The following is a 9,202-nucleotide window of genomic DNA, read 5'->3' as shown; positions in this document are numbered from 1 at the left end:
ACGCCCACGTCTCAGTGGCGCTGATCCACGGCTGCCTCACGACTCTGCCCTGACGGCAACCGATCCACGTCCCCCTGACGTCCACATCTTAGTGACGACTGATCCTCGGCTGCCTCTCGCCCACGTCTCAGCGGCGACCAATCTGCACCCACCTCATTTCCACGTCTCGGCGATGACCTATTCACAGCCGCCTCACGTCCATACCTCGGCAGTGAACAATCCACGGCTGCCTCACGATCATGCCCCAGCGGCAACTGATCCTCGACCGCCTGATGACCACGCCTCGGCAGCGACCAATTCTTAGTTGCCTCACGTCCACGTCTCGCCGATGACCGATCTAGGGCTACCTTACGTCCATGTCTCTGTGGTGACTGAGCCACAGCCTCCTAATGACCACGCCTCGGTGGTGACCGATCCACGGCCGCCTCACGTCCACATCTCGGCAGTGCCTGAACCACACTGGCCTTTCGCTCAAGCCTCGGTGGCCCTCTGCCAATGTCCGCAGCTGCCGGCTCTCGACCACACCTCGGGAGGGCTTCGTCCTCATCTGTCACTCACTCCAGTCTGGTTCCTGCTGTGCCTTTGGGATCCCTCTCAAGGATATCTGCCTGAGTCGCCCCGTGGGGACCCTGGTGTTTGGCGTCCTGGCCGACCTCCTGAACTGCTCAACCAGGTTCCTCGCTTTGGGTGGCCTGGACAGCCACCAGACAGACTGGGGTGGGGGTGACCTCAGTTTTGAAAAAATCCACTCTCAACATTATGCCCTTGCCTCGGAGTCCTGCAGTTGGGTCCAGTCCCTTGCCTCGTGCTTATGACAGTATCCTCCCACAACATAATAAGTGTGACGTCAAAATAAAATATACAGCCAATTTCCTGTATTTCCCAGACCTTCCATCAGCATATATTTGCATTTTTAACCTGACAATTCCTGATAACATTAATAACATTGAAAAGAACAAAAAAATAATAAATGACAGAGAAAGTGCTTTCTTTCAAAATAAAAGTGTACTTCCACATCCTGTTGATAACATAGCGCAACAACATCACACCATTACATTAGGAACAAAGACAACCTTTCACCATTTATACAGTGCAGTGAAAAAGTCTTTGCTACAATTAATTCCTGATCTAATAAGAGGGGTGATGACTTTTCCACACAGGGCCAGGTAACTGAAGCCCCCGCCCCAATAAATGAAATTACCATTGGAAAATAGCATCTTAAGTTCACTTGGGTTATATTAGTCAGACATTTACATTTGTTTGCTTATCTTAAAGTTTGGAAACTATGTAAATATATAAAAATTGTGAAAGATGCAATACCTTTTCATACATTATATGCTGTGCGTCAGGTTCACCAATCAGACATTCATTAAACAGGACAAAAAAGGAAGCAAAGACACAAGTTCAAGTCTCGCGAGGAGAGAGGAGAGGATCTGTCTCGTACAATTCACCATGTGCGTGTGTGGAAGATTGCTGAATACATGTGTGGTCATCATTTCTTTAACAGGCAGCAGTTCTAACAGTTCTGATGATGAAATGTTTTTGTTCTTGCTATCTCCTGCTAGGAGGCTGCCACGTTATCAAGAGCAGAGCAAAGCATTTCTTTATTGGAAGCAGATGTATGCTAATTATAATCACAATTATTCCTACATTTCCCCCCTGTTTATCCTACATTTGCAACCACGTTTTCTAGAGTAGAGCAAAGCATTCTTCATTGCAGGAAGAGCAAAGCATTTCTTCATTGCAGTCAGAAGCAGTTACTTAATTCTATTTACAAGTATTTCTACATTATCCTCCTGTTTATCCTACATTTGCTCAAATCCTCACATCATCTAATAGATCACCCTTCGGCTTTATTCTACATAGTTACACTCTGAGGAAAATATAGCACTAATTACTTGTAATCTTCTGGATCAGAGAACAGGTCTGGAAGAGAAGTCATAACGTCATCATTGTGGTCAATAATATCACTGTCATCACCCTGTTGTGCCAATAGAGGATATTTTTCTGCCAATTTTGAATTTGTTGGGGCAAGAGCAATGGTTATAAGTTGGTTAGGTGATGCCTTTATACAGGGAATACAACAACATCCACACAATGCAAGAATAGCTGCCAACAGCTATAGAAACTGGAACAGAGAACACCAAGTTTTTAGATTTGCCAAACTTCTTTTTTTTTCCCACCACTCAGACCAGGCTGATGTGTTTACACCAGAGTGCTCCTTCATCTTGTTACAACACTGGTCACCAAACACTGAGCAGTTGCCACCCTTCTCGGCCAGGAGCATGTCGACCGCGATGCGGTTCTGGAACGTCATGAGTGAGGTTGCAGCTGGTTGTTCCCTTATGGCAATAAAGCCTGGATCCGTATAATTACCAAGTTTCTGTACATTGTAATGTATTTACTTGATTCTGTCAACGTTTTTATTCAGAGTTATCCATAACAAGATGGAATCCCATCCTGCAGCAATCTCGTTAACAAACTTAGACTCATCTGGTACGCCGTTGGGATGCCATTTGCATCATTGTATGTCGGATCTCCATCTTTCCAAGAGAACCTTCGCCTTCGGGAGAACCCAAGGGGAGATCCAAAGATGGATGCGGCCAATTGTATATCCTCTGCTTTGGATGGAAACACAGTTACAGATAAGAGCAGTGATACCAGTGCACACGTTCCTGCTGCATTTATCAATGTGTCATACACCTTTTGACCACCACACCACCACCACACATCGCTGCATGGGAGAAGTGGGGCAGTTTGCAGATGGATATCATGACACCATCTTTTGTTGAGACTTCCCACCTTAACATCTGTCCCTGTAAAGCAAACACAGGAGAAATTACGCAATGCAACATTAGTTGAAAATATCAGTTCATCATTTACTTCCTTCGTTGTTGGATAAACACTTTTCCATTTCTGACAAGTGGTGTTCGGAGTTGTTTTAGTCATTACCTCCAGGGTACACTGTGTTGGGATTTCTGCTGGAATGACACACATAGTGGCCTAGGGCCCATGCATGTGATGTAACTTTAGTTTCCATTGTGAGCTGCATTTTACATGAATGACAACCAGTTTTTTCCCATTTGTAAAAAAAAAAATAAAAAAGATCAATAATAGTAAAAAAAATTTCCTCAGGCATTTTCAGTTAAAATACTCTCTCCATAGTATATGTACTCTTTTGTATGGCATTCGGGTTTAAGGTCGCATTAAATTGGCAAATGGTGAGAAGAAAATGGGGGTATCCTTGAGCATAAGCCCATAGATGGAATCCCCAGCAATTAGACTCTGCCAAGGAATTGAAAAAGTGCTTAACTGATTCATTGAGAGGCACACATGGAGTCCTCCCCTCATGCCTCGGTGACTCCCGCATAGTTGTTTTCCAATGTTATTTGAAATTAGGTTGCGCCTCTTTATCTTATGTGTGGTAGGCAAGGTTGACTGAGTATAATTATTGGTTCTGTTATGTATTTTTGTCAGCTTTACAGGTGTCCAAAAGTGAACAAAAATATCATTACGGCTGTCAATGCAGCCCAACATGCTATCATATTAGCCATTTTGAAGTCATGTCAAAATGCAGCCCTATGGGGGCACAAACCAGTGCAATCTGTAGGGCGGTCCCAAGCCCGGATAAATGCAGAGGGTTGCATCAGGAAGGGCATCTGGCGTAAAAACTGTGCCAAACAAATGTGAGCGTTCATCTAAAGAATCCTATACCGGATCGGTCGTGGCCCGGGTTAAGAACGCCCACCCCTGGCACTGCTAACCTGCAGGGCGTCGGTGGAAATTCAGCTACTGTGGGTCGAAGACAAAGAAGAGGAGGAAACTGGATCCATCGTCAGAAGAAAAAGAGGAATGCATAGAGCCTACAACTGAGTGTAGGGACTTTGAATGTTGGGACTATGACAGGAAAAGCTAAGGAGTTGGTTGACATGATGATTAGGAGAAAGGTTGATATTCTGTGCATCCAAGAGAGCAGGTGGAAAGGCAGTAAGGCTAGAAGTGTAGGAGCGGGGTTTAAATTATTCTACCACAGAGGAGATGGGAAGAGAAATGGAGTAGGGGTTATTTTAAAGGAAGAGCTAGCTAAGAATGCCTTGGAGGTGAAAAGAGTATCAGATCGAGTGATGAGACTAAAATTTGAAATTGAGGGTGTTATGTATATTGTGGTTAGAGGCTATGCCCCACAGGTAGGATGTGACCTAGAGTTGAAAGAGAAATTCTGGAAGGAACTCGATAAAGTAGTTCTGAGCATCCCATACAACGAGAGAGTTGTGATTGGTGCAGATTGTAATGGACATATTGGTAAAGGAAACAGGGGCGATGAAGAAGTGATGGGTAAGTACGGCATCCAGGAAAGGAACTTTGAGGGACAGATGGTGGTGGACTTTGCAAAAAGGATGGAGATGGCTGTAGTGAACACTTATTTCCAGAAGAGGGAGGAACATATAGTGACCTACAAGAGCGGAGATAGAAGCACGCAGGTGGATTATATTTTGTGCAGACGATGTAATCTGAAGGAGATTACTGACTGTAAAGTAATGGTAGGGGAGAGTGTAGTGCGACAGTATAGGATGGTGGTGTGTAGGATGACTCTGGTGGTGGGTAGGAAGATTAAGAAGACATAGGTAGAGCAGAGAACTATCTGGTGGAAGCTGAGAAAGGAAGAATGTTGTGCGGCCTTTCGGAAAGGGGTGAGACAGGCTCTTGATGGACAGCAGGAGCTCCAGGAAGACTGGACTACGACAGCCAAGGTAATCAGAGAGACAGGCAGGAGAGTACTTGGTGTGTCTTTTGGTAGGAAAGGGGAGAAGGAGACTTGGTGGTGGAACCCCAAAATACAGGGAGTCATACAAGGAAAGAGATGAGCGAAGAAGAAGCGGGACACTGAGAGGACTGAGGAGAGGCGAAAGGAGTACACCGAGATGCGACGTAGGGCAAAGGTACAGGTGACAAAGGCTAAACAAGAGGCATATCAAGACATGTACACCAGGTTGGACACGAAAGAAGGAGAAAAGGATCTCTACAGGTTGGCCAGACAGAGGGATAGAGATGGGAAGGATGTGTAGCAGGTAAGGTTAAGGTAAGGGTGATTAAGGATAGAGATGGAAATGTGTTGACTGGTACCAGTAGTGTGCTGAATAGATGGAAAGAATACTTTGAGAAGTTGATGAATGAAGAAAATGAGAAAGAAGGAAGAGTTGAAGAGGCAAGTGAGAAGGACCAGGAAGTGGCAATGATGAGTAAGGGGGAAGTCAGAAAGGCACTGCAAAGGATGAAAAATGGAAAGGCAGTTGGTCCTGATGATATACCGGTAGAGGTATGGAAGCAATTTGGAGGGATGGCTGTGGAGTTTTTGGCCAACTTATTCAACAGAATACTAGCGGGCGAAAAGATGCCTGAAGAATGGAGGAAAAGTGTTCTAGTTCCCATTTTTAAGAACAAAGGGGATGTTCAGAGCTGTGGGAATTATAGAGGAATAAAGTTGATGAGCCACACAATGAAGTTATGGGAAAGAGTAGTGGAGGCTAGACTCAGGACAGAAGTAAGTATCTGCGAGCAACAGTATGGTTTCATGCCGAAAAAGAGTACCACAGATGCATTATTTGTCTTGAGGATTCTAGTGGAAAAGTACAGAGAAGGTCAGAAGGAGAGAGAGAAAGCCTATGACAGAGTACCAAGAGAGGAACTGTGGTACTGCATGCGTAAGTCTGGTGTGACAGAGAAGTATGTTAAAATAGTACAGGACATGTATGATGGCAGCAGAACAATGGTGAGGTGTGCCTTAGGTGTGACAGAGAAATTTAAGGTGGAGGTGGGACTGCATCAGGGATCAGCTCTGAGCCCCTTCCTGTTTGCAGTGGTAATGGATAGGCTGACAGATGAGGTTAGACTGGAATCCCCTTGGACCATGATGTTCGCAGATGATGTTGTGATATGCAGTGAAAGCAGGGAGCATGCAGAGGAACAATTAGAAAGATGGAGACATGCACTGGAAAGGAGAGGAATGAAGATTAGCCGGAGTAAAACAGAATATATGTGCGTGAATGAGAGAGGTGGAGGGGGAAGAGTGAGGCTACAGGGAGAAGAGATAGCGAGGGTGGAGGGCTTCAAATATTTAGGGTCAACAATCGAGAACAATGGTGAGTGTGGTAAGGAAGTGAAGAAACGGGTCCAAGCAGGTTGGAACAGCTGGCGAAAGGTGTCTGGTGTGTTATGTGACAGAAGAGTCTCTGCTCGGATGAAGGGCAAAGTTTCCAAAACAGTGGTGAGGCCAGCCATGATGTACGGATTACAGACGGTGGCACTGAAGAAATAACAGGAATCAGAACTGGAGGTTGCAGAAATGAAGATGTTGAGGTTCTCGCTCGGAGTGAGCAGGTTGGATAGGATTAGAAATGAGCTCATTAGAGGGAGAGCCAAAGTTGGATGTTTTGGAGACAAGATTCGAGAGAGCAGACTTCGATGGTTTGGACATGTTCAGAGGCGAGGGAGTGAGTATATTGGTGGAAGGGTGCTGAGGATGGAACTGCTTGGCAAAAGAGCGAGAGGAAGACCAAAGAGGTTTATGGATGTGGTGAGTGAAGACATGAGGGCAGTTGGGGTTAGAGAGGAAGATGCAGAAGATAGGCTAAGATGACACGGTGTGGTGACCCCTAACGGTACAAGCTGAAAGGAAAAGAAGAAGAACAAGTCATGTCAACCAACTCACCCTTAAATGAGTCAAGTGTCTTTTAAATCTTCACCAGCCTTCAGGTATTTTCAGATCCTATAATTCTGCACCTACTGTATTTTGGACTTTGCTCACCTTTCCCTTTGGGTGACTCAGCTGAGATAACCTTTTACAGTGTGTAAGATGTATCCACGTGTTTCTTCCGGCTATTTTGTCTATGTCATTTAGCTCTTGCTCAGTCTATGGCAGTGTTTGGGTAAAACTGCATGTACAGTAGATGTTAATTAATAAACAAACATAGGATGAATAGACAAATGGCAGTAATAAAGTTCTGAAAGTACATTAACTTGTTACATTTTTTTTCTGATGGTGTTGTGCAGGGGTGTCAAACTCATTTCTCTTGCGGGCCACATTGTAGTTCGGGTTTCCCTCAGAGGGACATTTTGAGTGAAGGCAGCGTGGGATCATTTCCCGCTCAGTGATGGTGTCGACATCTGCACTGCGACTGGGTGGTGACTAGTTCGGGGTGTAGTCTGCCGCTGCCCGAAGTTAACTGGGATTGGCTCCAGCTCTCTCTCCGAATAAATGCAGAAGGGTTGCGTCAGGAAAGGCATCCGGCGTAAAAAAAAAATCAAAAAGACAGTTACAGCTGCACCACTATGACAATGGCACAAACATGTTTTTACAAATCAATGCTGATAAATTTCCCAATTTGTTTTAACTCCTATCATATTTTTGCATTTTAACGTTTTCATCCAACACCCAACAGCAAAATGTAATGTTAGTCACCATTATGACACCAGTCTCACTCCCATGTGTAACCGGACTACAGCGACCTTGGCAGTGGGAAAGAGAACAGCTATCTTACAAGTGGCCAATAAAAACAAATTAGTTTTGTTTGTGTTAACAATGGTTTCAAAAGCAATAACTTTCTTACAATCAACAAATGAACTCAAGTACCCCTTTTGCAATTTTTTAAGCTGTTTGGGGTTGTTAATAACTCCTGAAAGGGACCCACTTGTGTGATGTTTTTTTTCCCCTTCATGATTCGTCTATCTCTCATTGTGTGGAAAATATTGGGAATGGTATGGTCTCCCAAACAGTGTTTTGAATGGAATGAGACCCTTACGTGCTTGTAATGTCTGTATAGTTAGACTAAATCTATCATTGTGTTCAAATTGCCCCTACGTGTTATTGTGAGTGCGGCTGTTTGTCTCCATGTGCCCTGCGATTGGCTGGCAACCAGGTCAGGGTCTACCTTGCCTCCTGCCCGTTGACAGCTGGGCTCGGCTCCAGCACTCCCTGCGACTCTTGTGAGGATAAGTGGCTAAGAAAATGGATGGAGGGATGGATGGATGTGTAGTTTGAGGAAACTGACCACGTTTTGGATGCACATTCCCATAGGGATTTATGTCACGCACAGGTCTAACAAGCCCTCCAAATTTTTTTTGCATACAAGTTTAATCCATGGAGCCTTTGAACCAGGGCTCCCATTCCCCCTGTTGAGACATGAGACTCACCAAGGCTCAAGATTGCCGCCCACTTAAAAAATGTTTTTGGCAGAATTTTTTTTTTTTTGACCTGTGCTGACAGAATTCCAATTTTGTAATGTAGCACCTTATTTTTTCCACATTTTTAGTTATGCTGGTAAGCTTTGTTGTTGCATTTTGTTTAACACATCATCTGAAAGTTTGTCTTCATTTGTTGCATGGTCAGCAAATCCCATAAATGTTTTGGCTGCTACCTCTTTTGCTGTTTTATCTGTAAATCCATTTCCTAATGATACTTTGTCTGTATTTGATATGTGTACTGCACATTTACATATGGCTATTTCTTTTGGTAATTGAATTGCTAGGAGCAAATTTTATAGTACCTCTGCATGTGTCACTGTGTTCGCTGTAGTTGTCACTATTACTCTGTTTTTCCAGTATTGTCTGTGTAAATTGTGATACCACCATGAATACAGCAGCATTTGGACTCAGATTGTTTAAGACTGTCCAATAAGATATTGTCTGTACAGTTCAGTCGTCCCAATCCGAATCTGGTTCTTTTTCTGTCCAATCAGAAACGTTTCGTACGACCAATACAAATTGTCCCTCACTCTTCCACTCCCGTTAAGTTTCTAATGACGTGTGTGGTGGTGTCCATTCCTTGTGTAACGCATTTAGTTTGTCTTGTTCCTGCCACCACGACTGATGTATCATCTGAGTACAGATTATCAATCATGATTTTGTCTGGTGTGGGCTGTTATAAGTTTAGACTTTCTTATGCTACATAGTCACTTGCAATGAGTCACTTCCTATGTCATTTTGTGGTTGTTCAGTGGTTGTTCAATTCTGTCTCGAGCTGTTTGCAGCAAGAAATCTCCTGTTCTTGTGGGAGGTTTATTTGGAATATCTAAGGTGTAATAATAGAGTGCTGGATTCCTATTTTGTAAGATATTTAACTGTCCTCCCAGTAATTCTTTTTTTTCCCCTTTTTATTTCTACATTTCCTGTCAGAGAGGGAGTTAAGCCCAGTCCTCGTTTCAGC

At 44.0% G+C, this 9,202-nt stretch overlaps 1 long non-coding RNA gene across 1 annotated transcript; it reads right to left on the bottom strand.

Moving 5' to 3' along the window:
- Positions 1 to 1,017: 1,017 nt before the first annotated feature.
- On the bottom strand, positions 1,018 to 8,432 carry LOC133515085 (uncharacterized). The gene is made up of 3 exons (XR_009798958.1): positions 7,025 to 8,432; positions 2,704 to 2,816; positions 1,018 to 2,621 (listed from the first exon to the last, which is right to left on the bottom strand). It is a non-coding gene; the product is annotated as an uncharacterized LOC133515085 (long non-coding RNA).
- Positions 8,433 to 9,202: the final 770 nt, after the last annotated feature.

This window comes from Syngnathoides biaculeatus, chromosome 16 (assembly GCF_019802595.1).
Source record: "Syngnathoides biaculeatus isolate LvHL_M chromosome 16, ASM1980259v1, whole genome shotgun sequence".
NCBI lineage: Eukaryota > Metazoa > Chordata > Actinopteri > Syngnathiformes > Syngnathidae > Syngnathoides > Syngnathoides biaculeatus.
Note: the sequence above shows the minus strand (reverse complement) of the source record. Positions and strands in the feature narration are given on the sequence as shown.